The 21196-nt window shown below is 48.2% G+C and overlaps 1 protein-coding gene across 2 annotated transcripts in view; it reads left to right on the plus strand.

Annotated features, from left to right (window-relative positions):
- The window catches only part of ADCY2 (adenylate cyclase 2), a 1451375-nt gene that overhangs the window by 1380136 nt on the left and 50043 nt on the right, over positions 1–21196 (plus strand). The gene's annotated exons all lie outside the window — the stretch shown is intronic.

Raw genomic sequence — 21196 nt, forward strand, 5'->3', positions numbered from 1 at the left:
TGGATGACATCGAGGGTAATGATCTCCGTATGAACCCCGACGAACAGCAGTTGAAGAGGCACCGTCTGCAGCGTGATGAAGGCCGGTTGTAGTGGTTGACCATCAATGGCCTCCAGGCCCACTGGAATCCTCATGCAGGTAAGTGGAATATTGTTCCGTTCTGCAAAGGCTTGATCAATGAAATTGCCTGGGGAACCGGAGTCCACAAATGCCCATGCTTGAGTATGAAACCCCTCTCCAGACAGTGTCACTGGCAGCAGGATCCTGGTGGGAAGGACATCCTTAATGATGGGGGAGAGAGGCAGTGTTCCCAACGAGACTCCCCGGGATCTCATTGGGATTTGGCGTTCCCCGGATTGTGGGGACACTGGAGCACCAAGTGACCGGCATTGCCATAGTACATACAGAGACCTGCACTGCGCCAGCGGTTTTTCTCGGCAGAGGACAGCTTATTCAATCCCAATTGCATTGGTTCCGGGACGTCCAAAGACGGGGGTGCTGGGGACACGAACGACGGGACGGGAGACCTTGAAACCCGTTCACGATGACAAGAACATTCAGTCCTCCGCTCCTGCAGATGCTGGTCCAACCGAATGCATAGGGCGATCTAATCCTCTAGGTCAGTAGGACGTTTCCGCGCCGCAAGCTCATCCTTTAGAGGCTCCGACAGGCCCTGCCAAAACGCTGAAGATAGTGCTTCATTGTTCCACCCTGTCTCGGCTGCAATGGTGTGGAACTCCACAGCATATCGGGTGACGGGTCGATCTGCCTGGGTTATGTGGAAGAGAGAGGAAGCTGCCGTTAACTGCCATCCAGGTGTGTCAAAGACCCTTCGGAACTCACGGGCGAAGAGGTCGATGTCCTGTGTGATGGGAGACTGTTGTTCCCAAATGGGGGAGGCCCAGGCCAGCGCCTCGTCGGAGAGAAGAGCCACGATATAGGCAACTTTAGAGCTTGAGGAGACAAAACAAGCGAGTGAAAGTTGGACTTGAATAAAACATTAATTAAGGAAGCCCCTACATCCTTGGGAGTCCCCAGCGTAGCGGTTGGGGGTCGGAATTTGGGGTTCCATAGCAGACGGAGGCGATGTAAAGACAGTTGCGGAGGATGTTGAGGCCGTTGGAGAAGGTCCCAGACTGGAAGCTCGGGCTTGAACGGTAAGGGAATGAAGGCTCTGCTGAAGCAAATCCATCCGCCTATCATTTTGTTCCAGATTAGTCTCTAGCCTGGCGAAGAAATTAATGTGGGAAGTTAAAGTACGCTCCACCTCAGCGGGGTACATGTTTGTTGGGCTGAGCATAATGTCAGGTCGAGCTCACCACAAACGAGGCTGGACCGCGGTGCCGAGGTGGGAAAGGATATAACGCCACCCACAGCCACGAGGGCACGTCTTGAGAGTAGAATGGTCTGGGTGTCTGAGTCGGGGCAGGAGAGGTACGGATGGTAGTGGGTGCTGTTAGCCAAGTCCGGGATTAGAGAGAGAGACGTAATCGTTTACCGTTTGCCGAGTTCGGGGTGCCAGAGGTGTGGAAAGTCGTATTGCCATATGCCAAGTTTGGGGTGCCAGAGGTGCGGAGAGTCATATTGCCGTATGCCAAGTTCAGGATGCCAGAGGTACGGAGAGTCGAAGAGGAAGCCGGTTCGTTACACAAGGAAGACTGCAAGACAAGACAGGACTAGGGAGGCAGAGAGTGATGAGAACAACTGGTTCTATGCTCAGCCGACGAGTTAGTGACACCGCTGGGTATATATAAGTGAGAGGGACCAATGGCAGGGTAGCAAGGTGGGGGTGTGTGGGTAGGCCAGGCTGCGACAGGGATAGGTCCAGAAGGGCTCCCGGAGGAGGAGCTATAGAGCCCAGTAGTAAGGCTGCATTTGATTGCAGCAACAGTTTGGGGTCTTGTGCCTTTAAGAGGCTGGTGCGCCTCCGTGTGGCCGCGCCTCCGTGTGGCTGCGCTTGCGGGCGCGTGACCGGGCATGCCCACAGGACCGGCACTAGAAGAGGGACACCGGCGTGCGCTTGCGCGCCCACGTGGAGCTGCAATCGGCATCCTGGAAGGAGGCTGCCTGCGTGCCGCGGGAGGACCCGGCGGAGCTGCAGGTGAGTGGGGAGCACGCCGAGGGTGGCGTGACTCCCCGGTTGTCACAATTACAAAGCCCGAATGGCATAACCAGGAACTCATAGTGCCCATCGCGAATATTAAATGCCGTCTTCCATTCATCTCCTTGTTTTATCCTTACCAAATCCCCTCTGAGATCCAGTTTGGTAAATACGTTGGCACCCTGTAGGCAGTCGAAGAGCTCTGGAATTAAAGGCAAGGGATACCGGTTCTTTACCGTAATCTTATTGAGACCTCTGCAGTCTATACAAGGCCTCAGGGATCCGTCATTTTTATTCACGAAAAAGAAACCAGCTCTGTCTTGGCAAGAAGACTTCCGATTAAATCCTCATTGTAAATTCTCCATAATGTAGTCCCCCATGGCTTTAGTTTCGGGAACGGAAAGTTGATAAGAAGATCCCCTGGGAGGTATTGATCCTAGTAGCAGGTCAATTGGGTAGTCATAAGGGCGATGAGGCGGCAAGACTTCGGACCTGGCTTTGTCGAATACATGTTTGAAGTCAACGTAACACCCTGGTAATTGTGCAACCGTCTCCTGGGAAGAAGAAAGTCTGCAAAGACTCCTGACAGGTGAAAAACAGGACTTAATGTAAGAAGAGACCCATCCAAAAAGTTCTTTACCACTCCAATCGATATGTGGGTTATGTATCTGTAGCCATGGAAGGACAAGGATCATATCCATGGAAGGTGTGTGGATGGTATCTAAGGAGATCTCTTCGGAATGGTCCGTAGAAGTGAGAAGTTTGAGTGGAGAGGTCTGTAGAGAGATGAACGCTGGCTTCAGGGGTCGACCATCGATGATAAAATTACCTCCGACCCGGAGTCCACAAAAACCAGTGTAGAGACCTGAAATCCCTCGCCGGAGAGCGTGACAGGAAGAAGAATTCTAGATGGACGTTTCTCAGTGATGGAGGAAATGGTAATGGTTCCAAATGTGGCTCCCCTAGATCTCACTGGGCTTTTGGCATTTCCCGGTTTCAGTGGACATAATCGGAGCAAGTGTCCAGAGCCCCAACAATATAGAAAGAGGCAAGCTGTAAGTCTGTGTTGCTTCTCTGCCGCTGACAGACGGTTGGCACTCAACTGCATAGGTCCTGGGAGAGTGAGAGAAGAAGGTTCTTGATGACTGACCTGAAGTGGAGAGTAGGCGAAAGAGTGCGGTTGCGAACCCTCTCCGCTTTCCTATCTTGCAGTCGCTGATAAACTCTTATGCAGACGGCAATGAGTTGCTCGAGATCAGTGGGACGTTCCTAGGCGGCCAATTCATCCTTTAGCGTTTCAGAAAGGCCTTGCCAGAAAGCCGCAGATAGAGCGTCATTATTCCACCCTGTCTCGGCAGTGGTCCGGAACTCTAGGGCATACCTGGCCACTGGAACAGAACAGGCTGTGGAGAAGCACATGCACAAACAAAGATTACGCTCAGCCGATGAGCCTCTGGCACTGCAGAGTATTTACAGGGAGTTGTGACCAATCAGAGCAGGAGGTGTGTCACTAAGCAGGATTCTGAAAGGAAGCTCAGCTGCAAGAGGCAGGTATGCGGAGTCTTCCTGATGAATTATTAAGAGGATACATGTGCGTGCTGCATGCATGCTGATGATGTCACCATGGGAAGGTACCCAGGAGGCGGAGCCAGCGGAGTTGGCATTTAGGTCCACGCGGGCTGCACATACGCTCCTAAGATGATGACAGGCCTCAGGGTGAGGTTTGGGAGCGGTGCTAGTAGCTGGACGTATGGAGGGTAAGTTTTGCTTGCGCTGACCGCGCGGCACCTCACGGATCCTTACAGATTGCAGCTAAGGCATTTATTCATTATTTGCTATTTATGTTACAATATGTGCTTGGCAATTGTCTTTGCCGATCCTAATTGAAGGGGGCATGTAACTTACACTTTGGATGTGGTTGAATATGGATGTATTTGTCAAGCTTCACTTATTAGCTGACTAATGATGATATATGATAATTACCTATGTGTGTCCTATTAAAGCCTACCCTTATAGGAACCATCCATTTATCCATTTAGGTAGATAACATACCAAGGCTATCTTTGATAATAAGCGCTTTATAATCTCTACCACTTATATTTGTGATATCATATTAACATACTGTAGGGACATTACATTCTATCTTTACCAATCGATACTGCCATACCAATCCTATATTTGGATACTTTACCTATTCATGATTGGTAGTATTGTTCTGCCCCTCTTTGGGGATTTTTAGTTATCACTGAAAATAAAACACAATTTATGTCGTATGAGGTGTTGTATATACCTTTCTCTATAGGAATATTGGTATTTATGATTACTAAATCATCTTTATATAATACAATACTACAGTATGCACTTTAAGTGCAATGTATGGGGATCTTCCTTTGGGGGAGAGGAGAAGCCTGCATGTAGTACTGGTGTCTGGTAGAATAGTTTTGTCAATTAATTTGTTTCAGGGTTTTTTTTTCTGCAGGTGCGATCACTGTGCAACTCTATACTGACATTTAAGAGTAGCTATGTGAAAGGATAACTACTACTTTTGCAATTTCTGTAAGAAAAGGCAGTCATAAATATTATTTAAGAAAGATAATATTACTGAAACATAAAAGTGTAACTGTTCTAGAAGAGTTGAGGAAGGGTGTTATTTATATTTCAGAAACCTTACAATTTACACGGTTACATTGTCCCCTAGGCTAACCCTCTTTTGAAATCCTAGTTGGCAAAATCTGCTTTTCCTTTTCTAAGCCTATCTTGGTTGCTGGCACCTACCGCCCCCCTAAAGCCCCTCTCCAGTCCCTGATTTATATCATCCAGTTTCTTGGCTCCATTTCCTCTCTGAATGAGAAGAGAGAGCTGCTAGTTCTTAGGGATTTCAACTTCAATTGGCTTGATCCTAAAAACCACAAAATCCAGATACAACTCAAGTCACTTAACCTAATGCAACTAATTTCCCAGCCCACATGGACAAACCTGAAATCTCACAACCATTATATTGCTATACTGGGTTCTCTCCTTTAAATCCCAGCATAATCCAATCCTGTGGCATCCTTCCTGACATTTTCAGTGACCATGCAATAATGTACAGTGTAAGGAAAATTAAACCACCCCAATCAAGCCATAAAGTTCTCCTCACGAGAACATTTAGAAACTTTAACCCACAACAGTTTCTGGCTGACCTTACTGTCATGGGAGACCAATAATTTACACCTTTATATTGGGATCATATCACTGAGCAAAACCAAGAAGTATAACAAATTGCAATTTATTCCTTAGAAACAGACGTGCCTACAATGGATTACAATATACAGGAGAAAACACACTTACTGGGGGTCTGGGCTACAAATCTAAACTTTCCAAGTCAAAATAGTCCATAAAACAAAGTCTTTAGGTTGACCAGGACTCAGCTCAAAAAGTCCTGGAACTCAAATCGGCATGAAGTTCCTGACCCAACCGCTATATCACTTCCAGAGATCCCAAAATCCCTTGACCGTGAGATAGTACCAAACATCCTGCTACTCTTTTCATCATGTAGTTCCAGCCACGACCGCTACGTTCTCTTTTAAGAACTTGGCCCTGGAAAGTGGGATTTATGAAACCAGCTCACTTCTATCTAGAGCATCTTGTGGTGAGTTCAAATTTGCTACTGCTGTCTTGATGCTTAGAATCTTGGATGAATTTGATTTCCAGGTTGGCTGCTGGGTTTCTTATAGTATTTCAGATTCATTCATGAAATACTACAACTAATCCGAGCCTGGGAACTTTACAACCAGTCAATCAGAGTGCTACCAGTCTTCCAAAGCCGGGCAAGCGGTTCTTCTGAATGTAAAGAGGGCATGCGCAATTTTGCCACCTTAGCTACTTGTCATTAAGAAGCCACCCGCTGGGCTAGGTGCCTCCAAGTCTGCGTAGGCAAATGCTAGCCGTGATGGCCAGCATTGTTTCCTGGACGTGGATACTCCACCTAACCATCCTGCCAAATGGTTTTAACACCTCTGGCAGTATCTGTGGATTTGAAGTACAAACCTAGGGCATACTTAGTGGCACCATATTTTGGACGTCCACTAGCCCCCCTCAGAGAACCGTCTTTGAAAGTTCCAGCTTATAAGTATAAGTATAAGCATTTACAAACATCTCAGTTTAATAAAAATATACTTTTACACTTTTTACCTTGCCTGTCTTTTGGGCTATGAGGGGAAGAATGGGACTATATACTTTTATTCTCACTTGCCATATCCCTCATACACGGTAAACCAGCCTTAGACTGGAAAAACCTTGTAGCCACATTGGCTATTAAACATTTTATGAAACATGGGAAATATTTCCCATTTTTCTTCTATGTCCCACAGTGAAACGAAAGGATGCTTAGCTTCAATCTCAGATATGTAGCTCCTTCCCTTAAGGAAACCTAATTTTCTTTAGAACCCAAAAAACACTTAGGCACACTCCCAGGGCTGTATCTCTTTCCTTTACTGAAACTAGGCCTTAGGTTTCATAAAACCTCTCGCAACTTAATATAAAGTAGGAGAAAACCCCCAGAACCTCTATACTGATTCTGGGGTACCTGGGCATATACTGGGGGACCCTCACTAACTTAGGGAACCTTGATTGTACCCGGGATACATAAATCCCTATGCCCTGATCTACCTTTCTGGTCTGTGCAGAAGAAGGGAAACCTGGCAGTGAGTCGCATAACTGTTTTCAAGGGAGGAGCTTGACCGAAGTGATGTGTCTATTTGTCCCTGAGAATCTGACCTGATTCCCAGATACATACAGTATTTGGGGTAGGCAGCAACTCTGGGTCCCTTCTAGCTACACACATTCTGACAACACTTTTACAGCAATTTCTTCCCTGAAACTCATAGCCTGAGAATCTCCACTGGTTAGCACTCCTGGAAAGGTAAAACACTCATGAAATCTTTATTGTCATACAATTACATTCATTGCTGGTACAATACAGAGGTTGAAGAGCTGACACTCTAAAAACTGAAACAGGGCTCAGAGGTAATCAGCCGGACATAATACCTTTATTAATGGCCTGGTTACCCCTTCACCGTCACACATCCCTGCTCAAGATGAAGAGTCGGTTATAGCCACCCCGTCTGGCGGTTCAACTAGCCTGACACCTCTTGAGGCTTTTGGCCTGCAAGGAATGTTTTGTCGGGAAAGTCCATCAGCGTTTACGTGCTCGCTGCCTTTATTATGCTGTATGGAGAAATCAAATTCTTGCAGTGCAAGACTCCAGCGGAGCAATTTGCCATTCTCCCTCGACAACCTTTGTAGCCAACTTAGAGGGTTGTGGTCCGTGATCACAGTAAATGTCCTGCCATACAAATAGGGCTGCAGTTTCCGCAGAGCCCAAACAATGGCCAGACACTCTTTTTCAATAGTGGCATAAGCCACTTCTCTGAGTAGCAGTTTTCTGCTCAAATACACCACAGGATGTTCACCCCCATCCTCGTCCACTTGGCTGAGTACAGCACCAATACCGTAATCAGAGGCATCAGTCTGTACCAGGAATTTCTTGACGTAATCTGGTGCAGCCAAAATCGGAGCACTAGTCAGTGCTGTCTTCAGTGCCTGGAAAGTTTTTTCACAGGCAGGAGACCAGGCTACCAGAACTGGGAGTCACTTCTGTATTATGTCAGTCAGTGTTTTTGTAATTGCACTATACTGAGGGACAAACTTACTATAGTAGCCTATGGTGCCTAAAACATTTATGACCTGTTTTTTGGTCCTAGAGTAGGTACCAGCCACTGTACTATAGCTTCCACCTTAGCTGGTTCTGGCTTAAGGTGCCCTCTACCCACTCTGTGCCCTAAATACAACACTTCTTCCATACCCACTAGACACTTGACATGCTTTAGTGTCAGTCCTGCTTCCCTGATTCTTGTCAGCAATGCAGCTACAGTACATACACAACATGAGAGTGCCATGAGTTACAGAACACAGCAATGTCATCCAGGTATGCCCTTGCAAATTTTTGCATCCCTTCCAGTAACCTATTTAACAGGCATTGGAAGGTAGTAGGGGCATTCTTCATCCCAAATGGCATCACCAAAAATTCATAAAGACCACTTGGGGTGATAAATGCTGACTTCTCCCTAGCCTCCTGGGTCAGAGGGATTTGCAAATAACCTTTGGACAAATCCATGGTGGTCAGATACTTTACCCCGTGAGCTTGTCCTGTGCCAACCCCATAAGCATTTCTAACCTGTCCCTGAGATCTACCACATACTGAAGCGCAGATGCATCCATATTGGTAGTCTCCCCTTCCCATCCCTCACTGAATAAGTCAAAAGGTTTCTGTACCCTGCAACCATATAGTAGCTCGAAGGGGGAGAACCCTGTAGATTATTGCGGTAACTCTCGGTATGGAAACAGCAAGTGCTGTTGGTGAATCTTCCAGTCCTTCCCTTCAGCTTCTATAAAGGCTCTCAGCATCTGCTTCCGGGTACCATTGAACCTCTCACATAAACCGTTTGTATGGGGGTGGTAAGGGGTCATGCGCTGGTGCTTCGCCCCGCATGCATTCCAGAGACACTGTAACAATTCACTCATGAATTGTGACACTTGATTGGTTGGAATCTCACTAGGAAACCTACTTTAGTGAAGATGACTAACAGTGCTTTTGCTACTGCCCTAGCATTGATGGTGGCAAGTGCTACAGCCTCAGGGTACTTGGTGGCAATGTCCACCACCGTGAGTATGTAATGCTTGCCAGACCAACTGGGGATCATGAGGGGTCCCACTATGTCCATAGCTACCCTCTTGGAAGATTCCCCAATTACCGGTAATGGGTTCAGTGGGCCTTCACACGATCACCCGCCTTACCCACTCATTGGCAGGCATCACAGGCAAATCACAAGCAGAACTCTGTCACTGACCCAGATGCCCGTGGCTAGTAGTAATGCTGCAGCAGCTGGGTTCTTGTCCGAGTAACCCCCTGATGCCCCGCTAGTGGTATGGAGTGGGCTACCTGTAACAGTTGCTGCCCATACTCCCTCTGTACCACTAACTGTCTTCTACCAGTCCAAACCCTATCTAGACCTGCAGAACCCTGCTCCCTATACAAGAATCCACGGTGCCAGAAGAACCGATCTGACTGTGAGGACTCGGGGGTCACGGCGGTCGCAGCGTGATCTCCCCTCACCTCTTTCTGCTCCCGCTGCTGTGCGGATCCATCCTCGTCGCTCCCACCCAACCCCCATGGTGAGGGGGCTTCCCCGTACTCTCCGTCGGGCTGCCGCCGCTCCGCGTGCAGCTGATGCTCGGGCGCCTGCCATTGCCCCTGCGTGCGCATCCCCTCCCGTTACGGAGTGCGTGTCGGCACCAATTAATTTATTCACTGCTCTTGCAGTGAAGCCACGCCCCCGCCCACATGCTGGTTACCAGTTAACCCTAAACCTTACCTCCTGGCGGCCTATTATGGGGACCAATCCTGGACAGCTCCTAGGGCTCCTCCAGGCCTGCCTCCGTTACCTATTGGTCAGCCACAGTACTTAATACCTGTCCTACCTCTCTCACATCGCTCAACATAGTCTCTGCTACAGACGTCTATTCTGGCTCTCCCTTTGTCTTTGTATATTCAGGTTGCGACCCGGCTTGGCGGACGTTCCTATCTGGCTCTGGATCCCGGCTTCCTCTTGACCTTGCAGATTCTATCATCCCTCGACCACAGCTTGAACCTCAACCTTCCGGATCTCTCTCTCTCTCCCCGACCTTGGCCAAACGACAACGACTTCGCCTCTTTAGTACCGGTACCGGCAAGTATTGCTACACCTATTCACACCTGGCCTGGCAACGCCTAAAACACCACACTCCTGTCACGCTCCTTCTGCTGCGGGTGCGTGCACATAGATGTCCCCACCTCAGTATAAGGGACGAGTCTGGTCTGCGGGCAGCACCGGCGTAACATTATGTCGAGCCCACAAGACGTAGACCAGACTGACATGGCCTCCATGATGACGGCCATGTATCAACAAGTCCAGGCCCTAAATGACCAAATGGCTCACCTCACTTATCAGGTACAGGACATTTCATTTCAGGCACCACCTGTGGCCGCACCACCACTGTCGCCAGAACCAGTATCCGCCGTGACCTGAGGCCCGAAGATCCCGGCACCTAAACCGTATGCGGGGGATCCACACGCCTGTCGCGGTTTTCTCAATCAATGCGAGATCCAGTTTGAGATCGCTCCGCAGCAGTACTCCACTGGTCGCAGGAAAGTGGCATATGTGTACAGCCTACTTACAGGGAAAGCGCTGGCATGGGCCTCCCCGATTTGGGAACTACGTCCCGATATCACCTGCGACTACGCGGCCTTTAGACGAGATTTTCGACAGGTCTTCCATACCCCCGCACGCCAAGAAACTGCCTCTGACTCTTTGCTTGAGCTTTCTCAGGGATGTCGTTCCGTGGCCCAGTACGCCTTGGAGTTCAGGACCATAGCAGCTGAGACATGATGGGACCAGGAGGCTTTAGTCTCAGTCTTCTGACGAGGCTTAACGGATTCCGTGAAGGACGAGCTCGCCTCACAACCCAGGCCAGGGCTTCTGGAGGAACTCATCTCCAAAGCCAATGGAGTGGATCAGCGCCTTCAGGAATGCCGCGTCCAGCGCCAGCTTCCCCGATTTATGCCCTTCCGTGCTCCTTTTCCCAGATTCTCTCCAACCACAGGACCTGCCGTCTCCCCGCTACCCGCTTTGGAGGCTCCAGAGCCGATGCAACTTGGAGTCCAGCGTTCCCGGACACTGATACAGCAAGCTCGCCAAGCCGGTGGATTATGTTATTACTGCGGATCCTCCGAGCATCTGGTCCGTGAATGTCCACTACGCCCGGGAAATGACCAAACTCAGTGAGTATGAAGGGGCTCTCCCTGGGTGCTAAATCTTCTTGTCCCCTTTCCAGGAAGAAACTTCCCAAGAAATTGACCATTCCCGTCTCTCTCTCGGGTCCTACCTTCCATACCTCCACTGCGGCATTTATCGAGTCCGGCACGGGAGGAAATTTCATGGAGCAAACCTTCTCTGAACAGAACCAGATTCCACTCGTTAGGAAGAAGTCTCCTGTTGCCTTAGTCGGGATCGACGAGCGTCCGCTCACCCCGGCATACATTTCCTTGGAGACTTGCCTCATCACCCTTTCCTCTCATTCCCACAATGAGACCTTGGCCTTTGATGTAATCCACGCTCCAAGAACCCCAGTCACTCTCGGATTACCTTGGTTGCAGAAGCACAATCCTCTCATCAGCTGGACATCCCAAGATCCTATTACTTGGAGGTCAAGGTCAGAGGAGCCATCTCCACCAGCCGTACTTCCGCCTCGACTGCTGGCCAATACATCCAACCCTAAGGGAGGTTTACCCGCTCCGTATGCTGCTTTTCTGGATGTCTTCTGCAAGACCGAATCCGAACTACTACCTCCCCACAGATCTTACGATTGTCCGATAGACTTGGTACCTGGATACACATTGCCCAAATCCAAATCCTACCCCCTCTCTCTTCCTGAGATGGAAGCCATGAACGAATATATCCATGAGACCCTAAAACGGGGCTTTATACGGCACTCCAATTCGCCCGCAGGAGCTGGATTCTTTTTCGTCAAGAAAAAGGACGGTACTCTCAGACCATGTATAGACTACCTGGGACTGAACCGCATCACGGTGAAGAATCGTTACCCACTTCCTCTCATCTCTGAACTATTCGCCAGACTTCAAGGTGCTAACATGTTCTCCAAGCTTGACCTTTGAGGCGCGTATAATCTTATTTGCATCCGGGAGGGCGACGAATGGAAGACCGCCTTCAACACCCGTAGCGGCCACTACGAGTATCTCGTGATGCCTTTCGGCTTATGCAACGCTCCGGCGGTTTTTCAGGACTTTATCAATGACATCTTTCAGGATGTCCTTAATCATTTTGTAATTGTTTATCTGGATGACATCCTTATCTTTTCCAAGAATTTACAGGACCATATCATCCATACCAAGTTTGTACTCTCCCGCCTCCGAGAGAACCGTTTGTTTGCCAAGATGGAGAAATGTCTCTTTCACCAGTCCACCACCTCTTTTCTGGGATATATTATTTCCAGCACAGGATTGGCCATGGATCCTCAGAAACTTAAAGCCGTTATAGATTGGCCGCAACCCGACTCCCTAAAGTCTATTCAGCGGTTCCTAGGATTTTCCAATTATTACCGGAAGTTTATTCGCAACTTCTCCAGCATCATCGCCCCGATCACAGCACTGACCCAAAAAGGAGCTGATCCTTCGTCTTGGTCTCCTGAGGCAGTCACAGCTTTTGTTACACTGAAACAAGCATTTGTCTCAGCTCCCATCCTTCGACACCCGGACACCAATTTTTCTTTCACCCTAGAGGTAGATGCTTCGGACTGCAGGGCCAGCGCTGTCCTATCCCAAAGATTTTCTCCCTAGGATAAACTTCACCCTTGTGGTTTTTTCTCAAAGAAGTTTTCCCCAGCTGAGAGGAACTATGATGTGGGCAATAGAGAACTTTTAGCCATCAAGTTGGCCCTTCAGGAATGGAGGCATCTGTTGGAGGGGTCAAAAGAGCCGTTCACTATTCTCACGGACCACAAAAATCTTTTATACATCGAGAATGCCCGTCGCTAAGGCCCCCTCCAAGCCCGCTGGTCGTTATTTTTCTCCAGGTTTAATTTTATTTTGTCTTACATTCCCGGCACCAGGAACGTCAAGGCGGATGCTCTCTCTAGACAATATTCTTCTGATGAGAGACCACAGAAGACTACAGAGTCTATCCTTCCCAAACAAAAGATCCTCGCGGTCGCTACATTCAAGAATCTTGAGAAGATCATCAAGTCTCAAAGTCACCTTCCTAGAGATCTTGAGATCCCGAAGGACACATTATACGTGGAAGCCAAGTTTATTCCGGAGATTCTGGAATGGGGGCATGCTTCCTGTTCGGCAGGACACCCAGGCTACAAGAAGACTTTAGATCTCATCCGTCGTACCTTTTGGTGGCCCAATATTGCCAAATCTATTCTTGAATTTACCCGGGCCTGTCCGGTATGTGCACGCAACAAGATTCCTTGTCCGGAGACCCCAGGTTGTTCTTTTGCCTTTATCCATCCCGGAGCGCCCCTGGTCCCACATATCCATGGACTTTATTGTCGAATTGCCTAGGTCGAATGGCATGAACACCATTCTAGTAGTGGTGGATCGGTTTTCCAAGATGGCACATTTAATTCCTCTCAAAGGATTACCCTCCTCACCCGCCCTAGCCGATATTTTCTCCAAAGAGTTTTTCCGGATCCATGGCATACCCACGTCCATCGTATCGGATCGTGGCTTTCAGTTTGTTTCCAGATTTTGGAGGACCTTCACCAGAAGTAGGGGCATTGCTTCCTCCTTCTCTTCGGGGTATCACCCTCAATCTAATGGACAGACCGAGAGGGTCAATCAATCCCTCGAGAAGTATTTAAGGTGCTTCGTCTCTGACTCCCAGGATGACTGGGCGGAAATTACTTTCCTGGGCTGAGTATGCCTTTAATTCCTTCAGGAATGAATCCACTGGTGAGACACCTTTCTTTATTAATTATGACTTTCACCCGGCTTGCCTACCTATTTCCAAGATCTCCTCTGGAGTTCCAGCGGTGGATGAACACATCACCCTCCTACATGACTCTTGGACTAGAATTCAATCTGCACTTCAAAGGGCCTCCCTGTCTTCTAAAGTCCAGGCTGACCGCTGTCGTCGACCTGCACCCAACTACAAACCAGGGGACAAGGTTTCGTTGTCTACTAGAAATATCCACCTCAAAACCCCTTCCCCCAAATTGGCTCCTAGGTTTCTGGGGCCATTTCCTATCCCAGAGCAGGTTAACCCGGTGGCCTTCCCCCTTCAACTACCCCCGAGCATGAGAATTCCTAATGTTTTTCATACTTCTCTTCTCAAACCGTTCATCTCTAGTCCTCTATTTCCGGACCACACTCTTAAACCTGATCCAGTGATCATACAGGGCAACGAAGAGTACGAGGTCCAAACCATACTAGATTCCCGTCTCTCCAGAGGTAAAGTCCATTTCTTGGTTCATTGGAAGGGTTTCGGACCTGAGGAAAGGTCTTGGGTACCTCTTATCGACATTCATACACCAGGACTTCTTAAACGCTTCGGGAAAGGTTTCCATCCAAACCATGGAAGGATCGTCCTGAGGCTGACCCTGAAGGTGGGGTACTGTGAGGACTCGGGGGTCACGGCACTCACCTCTTCTGCTCCCGCTGCTGTGCGGCTCCGTCCTCGTCGCTCCCACCCGACCCCCGTGGTGAGGGGGCTTCCCCGTCCTCTCCGTCGGGCTGCCGCCGCTCCGTGTGCGGCTGATGCTCGGGTGCCTGCCATTGCCTCTGCGTGTGCATCCCCTCCCGTTACGGAGTGCATGTCAGCACCAATTAGTTTATTCACTGCTCTTGCAGTGAAGCCCCGCCCCCCGCCCACATGCTGGTTACCAGTTAACCCTAAACCTTACCTCCTGGCGGCCTATTATGGGGACCAATCCTGGACAGCTCCTACGGCTCCTCCAGGCCTGCCTTCGCTACCCATTGGTCAGCCATAGTACTTAATACCTGTCCTACCTCTCTCACATCACTTGACATAGTCTTTGCTACAGACGTCTATTCTGGCTCTCCCTTTGTCTTCATATTTATTCAGGTTGCGACCCGGCTTGGCGGACGTTCCTATCTGGCTCTGGATCCCGGCTTCCTCTTGACCATGCAGATTCTATCATTCCCTCGACCACAGCTTGAACCTCGACCTTCCGGATCTCTCTCTCTCCCCGACCTTGTCTAAACGGCAACGACTTCGCCTCTTCAGTACCGGTACCGGCAAATATTGCTACACCTATTCACACCTGGCCTGGCAACGCCTAAAACACCACACTCCGGACACGCTCCTTCTGCTGCGGGTGCGTGCACATATACGTCCCCACCTCAGTATAAGGGATGAGTCTGGTCTGCGGGCAGCACCGGCGTAACACTGACCCACTGTCCAAGGCAGACTCGGATGCCTGGAGTCTCATGCCCTCCAAGCTGGGATCAGTTCTCGCTGCATGCCTAAACTGTGTTCCTTATTCTGGCCACATACCCTTAGTCTCTAAGTCGGGGGATGGGGGAACAGGTAAAGGGGAAGGTAAGTCAGCACACTGTCATGACTCAGTCTGGCTTACCTGCCTGGTCTCCTCAGAGACCCCTGGAACTGTTGGTCCCAAATGCAGGGGGACGGAGAAATCCTCCGGTGTACATCCTTTGCTCTTGCTACTAGTAATTGCTGCAACAGGAGTCAGCTCCGCCGTAAAAACACAAGTAACGTGCCCCAGGTCATTACCGAGGAGCACCTCAGTATCTAACGTGGTCAATACCCCCACCTAACTCATGCCACATCCGGCACCCCAATCCAGGAATACCTGGGCAACTTGAATGAACCGCAGTCCACCATCTGGCATGGTCACCTGCATCCCTGTGCCCAGGAGCAGATCCTCTGGCTGGACCATATCAGGTCGGACCAGGGTAACAGTGGCACCGGAGTTGAGCAAGCCAGCTGCTTGGCGATCTCCGATGGTCACTGTGCGCAAATGCTTTTGCCGGACATTGTTGGACTGCAACCCGAACTGTGAAATCTGATGTCCCTCTGTCTCCGCTGCTGTTCCACAGGCTGTATGTGCAGGATCCTCTATCGGCGTCTCTCACAGGATTAGCTGGGTGGCTGTACCTGTGTGTGCCCCACGCACATTGGTGACCGGCTGTGCAGCTGTAGAGCGTTGCACCTAATGGGGTCCACCAGACCTCGAATGGTCCGGACAGTCTGTCTTTATGTGACCAGTTTAATTGCACTGATAACACCTCCTCTCGTGTTTGAACTCTGCAGCTTTGGGTGCACTTCCATCCGCTGCAGGTTTGCTCTTCCACTGAGGTGTATTCTTGACTACCTTGGCCGGAGTGGCCGTTTCAGAGGAAGCCCCTTTTTTGTGCATCAATGCCGACTGGTGACAAATTCATCTGTCATGTTAGCAGCGTCTACATAGGTCTTTGGATTATGGTCAAAGACCCACTCCCTCACATCGGGTGGATACTGCTGCAAGAACTGTTCTTTGAAAATCAAGTCCATTAAAGAGTGGTACTTTGTGGGACCATACCCCTCCATCCACTAAGTCCCATGCAATGCCATTCGGCGAACTACATATAGGATTCCCGGTAGCGCCTCTCCCCCATCCTAAACATGCCTCTGTAAGCTTCTGGGGTGAGGGCATACTGAGTGAGTAACAGGGATTTTACGTGTCTGTAGTCATTGCCATCCGCAGTGGGAATAGCCTGGAGGGTCTCCACAGCAGCGCCGGACAATAACGTGTTAAACATAAAACCCAGCCCGTACTGGCACCCGGTATCGATGGCATTGAGTCTCAAAGATTATCCGCCTCCCATCGATCTTGTCTGTGCCATCCACTAATTTACTGAAACTGTGATGGTCCACTCGGGGAGTGGACTGCTCCCCGTTATCACGTGGGAACATGGGGCTGATGTCCCTTGGGCAGCTACAAGTATCTGTATTCTATCCGGAAGTCTGGCCCACTCCACCCAAGAAGCAAGAAGCGCGACAATCCCGGGCATAGAGAGTCTGTTAGCCACTGGTGCTAAAACAGCTGCACTCCCAATAAATGGCCCCCCCAAAAATGTTCATGTTGATCCCAGCTCTCTCCCTTTGTCCTTCCACCACAAGGGCTGGAATAACTGCCTGCACCCCAGGTTGACTGGGGACACCTGTAACTGCAGGTGGAGTATGTCCCCCTCCGGTGCTGCAATGCTGGCTTCATGAGATTAAAAGTCTTCCTTCAGCTGCATCTTTGATTGACCATCTCTTGGTAATCCGTAGCTCTCACACCAGGCAACAATCCTGTCTCGATCCCATGACCGGTACCGACCTGACTGTCTGTCCATGTTCGCATGGTGGAATAAAGCTAAGTGACAAATGAGAACCTGTGCTTGCAATCTACGAGTTTCTCTCTATGTTGTAAGACCCCGCAGGATTTTTAAACATAGGCTCAATGATCCCACCGCTTCCACCAGTAAATAAGCCTGTCACGGGAGACCTTTATACGGGATCATATCATTGAGCAAAATGAAGACATAAAACAAATTGCAATTTATTCCTTAGAAACAGATGTACCCACAATGGATTACATTATACAGGAGAAAACACACTTACTGGGGGTCTGGACTACAAAACGAAACTTTCCTAGTCGAAATAAAACAAAGTCTTTAGGTTGACCAGGACTCAGCTCGAAAAGTCCTCGAACTCAAATTGGAATGAAGTTCCTGACGCCACCGCTGTATCTCTTCCAGAGATGCCAAAATCCCTTGACCGTGAGATAGTACCAAATGTCCTGGTACTCTTTTCAGCGTGAAGTTCCATCCGCGACCGCTACATTCTCTATTTAGAACTTGGTCCCGAAAAGTGGGACAGAAAATTTCTTGCCCTGAAATTTCTGAAGCCGTCTCGCGTCTATTTCTCCAAGAGAATCTTGTTGTGAGTTCAAATTTTACGCTGCTGTCTTAGCGCTTAGAATATTGGATGAATCTGAGGTCCGGATTGGCTGCTGGGTTTCTTATAGCTTTTCAGATTCATTCATGAAATACTACAACAAATCCGTGCCTGGGAACTTTACAACCAGCCAATCAGAGGGTTGCTAGTCTTCCAAAGCCGGGCAAGCGTGTCTTCTGAATGTAACGAGGGCATGTGCAAGTTTGCCACCTTAGCCACTTGTCATTCAGAAGCCACCCGCTGGGTTAGGTGCTTCCAAGTCTGGGAAGTCAAATGCTAGCCGCGATAGCCAGCATTGTTTCCCAGACATGGATACTCCACCTAACCATCCTGCCAAAGGGCTTTAACACCTCTGGCAGTATCTGTGGCTTTGAAGTATGGACCTAGGGCAGACATAGTGGCACCACATTTGGTCATTACCATCTTTGAAAGTCCCAGCTTATAAGTATAATGCATTTTTGGGCTATGAGGTGTAGAATGGGACTATATACTTTTATTCTCACTAGCCATATCCATCATACACTGTAAACCAGCCTTAGACTGTAAAAACCTTGTAGCCACATTGGCTATTAAACATTTTATGAAACATGGGAAATATTTCCCATTTTTCTTCTATGTCCCACAGTGAAACGAAAGGATGCTTAGCTTCAATCTCAGATATGTAGCTCCTTCCCTTAAGGAAACCTAATTTTCTTTAGAACCCAAAAAACACTTAGGCACACTCCCAGGGCTGTATCTCTTTCCTTTACTGAAACTAGGCCTTAGGTTTCATAAAACCTCTCGCAACTTAATATAAAGTAGGAGAAAACCCCCAGAACCTCTATACTGATTCTGGGGTACCTGGGCATATACTGGGGGACCCTCACTAACTTAGGGAACCTTGATTGTACCCGGGATACATAAATCCCTATGCCCTGATCTACCTTTCTGGTCTGTGCAGAAGAAGGGAAACCTGGCAGTGAGTCGCATAACTGTTTTCAAGGGAGGAGCTTGACCGAAGTGATGTGTCTATTTGTCCCTGAGAATCTGACCTGATTCCCAGATACATACAGTATTTGGGGTAGGCAGCAACTCTGGGTCCCTTCTAGCTACACACATTCTGACAACACTTTTACAGCAATTTCTTCCCTGAAACTCATAGCCTGAGAATCTCCACTGGTTAGCACTCCTGGAAAGGTAAAACACACATAAAATCTTTAGTCATACAATTATATTAATTGCAGGTACAATACACAGGTTGAAGAGCTGACATTCTAAAACCTGAAACAGGGCTCAGAGGTAACGAGCCGGGCATAATACCTTTATTAATGGCCTGGTTACCCCTTCACCATTACATTTACCAACTGCCCATGTTACAGAATCAATTTAATTCATGACCCTGATTCTGCACTCGACTATTTCCAATCCGAGTTCTTAAAACTCTGATACCCATGCTCCACTATGCAGAATAAGAGTACGGGGGCCCACCTTCCATGGGTTACAACTGACTTTATAGCACTCTACCATATAAAGGATGCCTTGTGGAAAAGCTACAAAGTAACTGGCACTACCAAGGATCTTAATCACTACAGATGCCTGCAGAGCAAATAAGATATGCAAAAGCACAATATTACTCTGACAATCTTCACCAAAATACATCAAACCCAGTTAACTTCTGGAAGGTTATCAACAATATATTCCAGCCTTCTAGCCATCAACAACCAAGTAATATCACTAAGGAGGATATTACTCTGACAAACCCCACTGACATTGTATATGCATTCAATGATTACTTTGTGGGGTGTGCTTCTAACATTTGCGAAACGCAACCCAAACCACAAACATGAACCTCATTCTGTGAGTATCTCTATAGCCCCATCCTCTCCCAACACTGCTCACAATTTTGTCTTTGTCCCAATATCCGAAGAGGAGATTACACAAGTGCTCCTCAAATTATAACTAAGCTCCCAATTAAGCGATTACTATACCAAGACAAATTTCCCAAGCCAATTCCAATCTAGCTTTCGCCCCAAACACTCCACGGTAACTTCCCTGCTAAAAGTTTGCAATGAAATCCAGTATGGAATGGAACGGGGACAACTCACTGGTGCAATATTCCTAGATTTTGCAAAGGCTTTTGATACTGTTGATAATGTTATCTTGCTTAACAAACTCCAGTGCTCTGGAATAGGGAAGCATGCTTTAAACTGGTTTCATTCCCACCTATCAGGTAGATTCCAACATGTGCCCATCTCAGGCTCTAACTCCAACCCCCTGGATATCACATGTGGTATCCCGCAAGGCTCTGTTCTGGGACCTACTCTTCCCAGTGTTCACCAATGATCTTCCTACAGCTTGTAAGGGAGCCTCAATACACATGTATGCAGATGACACAATTTTATATGCACACAGCCATAGCCTCTCCGACTTTGAACACATACTTTAATCTGACTTTTTTAAGGCTTGAAAATTGGATTTCCCAAAACAAACTGGTTTTAAACACTGACAAGACTGTAACAATAGTATTTGGGACCAAGGCTAAATTTCTAAAGCTTCCAATGACTAAGGCTTCCAACGCTAAAACCACTCTTGTTACTAGTTTTAAATACGTGGGCATATGGTTTGACTCCCATTTAACATTCAGGATGCACTTGATACCCTGACATCCAAAACCTATGCCAAACTAGGTCTACTTTACAGGAACAAATCCTCCCTAAGTCTGCTGATCAGAAAGGGTATCGCACAGCAGATGCTGATGTCAATTATCGACTATGGGGACATAGTATACATCTCGACACCCCAAACCCACCCTATTAAACTTGACCCTCTCTACAATTCGATATGCCGTTTTTTTCTCCAATGCAACTACATCACACATGACTGCGAAATGCTCAAAGAATTAGATTGGTCATCACTTGAGTGTAGGCGCAAAGTTCACCTTTCCTGTCTTTCCTTCAAATACTTTCTGGGCAAGTTACCCGTCTATCTGAACAAGCTCCTCACCCCTACCACTTGCAGCACTTATCATCTGAGGTCAGACTCCAAAAGACTGTTCATGGTCCCAAGGCTCAACAAAGTATCCGGCCGCTCCTCCTTCTCTTACCGTGCAGCACAAAACTGAAATAACCTACTGGAGACTCTCACATCCACCACCAGTTTAAGTTCTTTCAAAACTAAGGCTATCTCACATTTTAATCTGCTCTGTAACTGTTACATATGCCTATAATATATATTTTCTTTAACAGTGCATGCAAAATCTTGTATATACAGATGCGTTATTTTAAGGCATCATGGTGCCGTATTCGTGTGCGTGCTGTACTCCATGCGGCATGAACGCGGCTAATCACCCCAGGCATGCGCGTTTATCGCGGTTGCTGTATTTGAATTTTATAGATTGTGTGTAATTATATGCAACGAAATGAATGAATTGTAGTGTACAGTTCTGTGCTACTGTGTCAATTTCAGGTGTTTATAAGCCAGAACACTATAATGCCATTTTATGCACTCGCGTCTTAAGGCGGTAAGGTTGGAAGAAATCACACGCCAT

The sequence above is a fragment of the Ascaphus truei genome, chromosome 2 (genome assembly GCF_040206685.1).
Source record: "Ascaphus truei isolate aAscTru1 chromosome 2, aAscTru1.hap1, whole genome shotgun sequence".
Taxonomy (NCBI): Eukaryota; Metazoa; Chordata; class Amphibia; order Anura; family Ascaphidae; genus Ascaphus; species Ascaphus truei.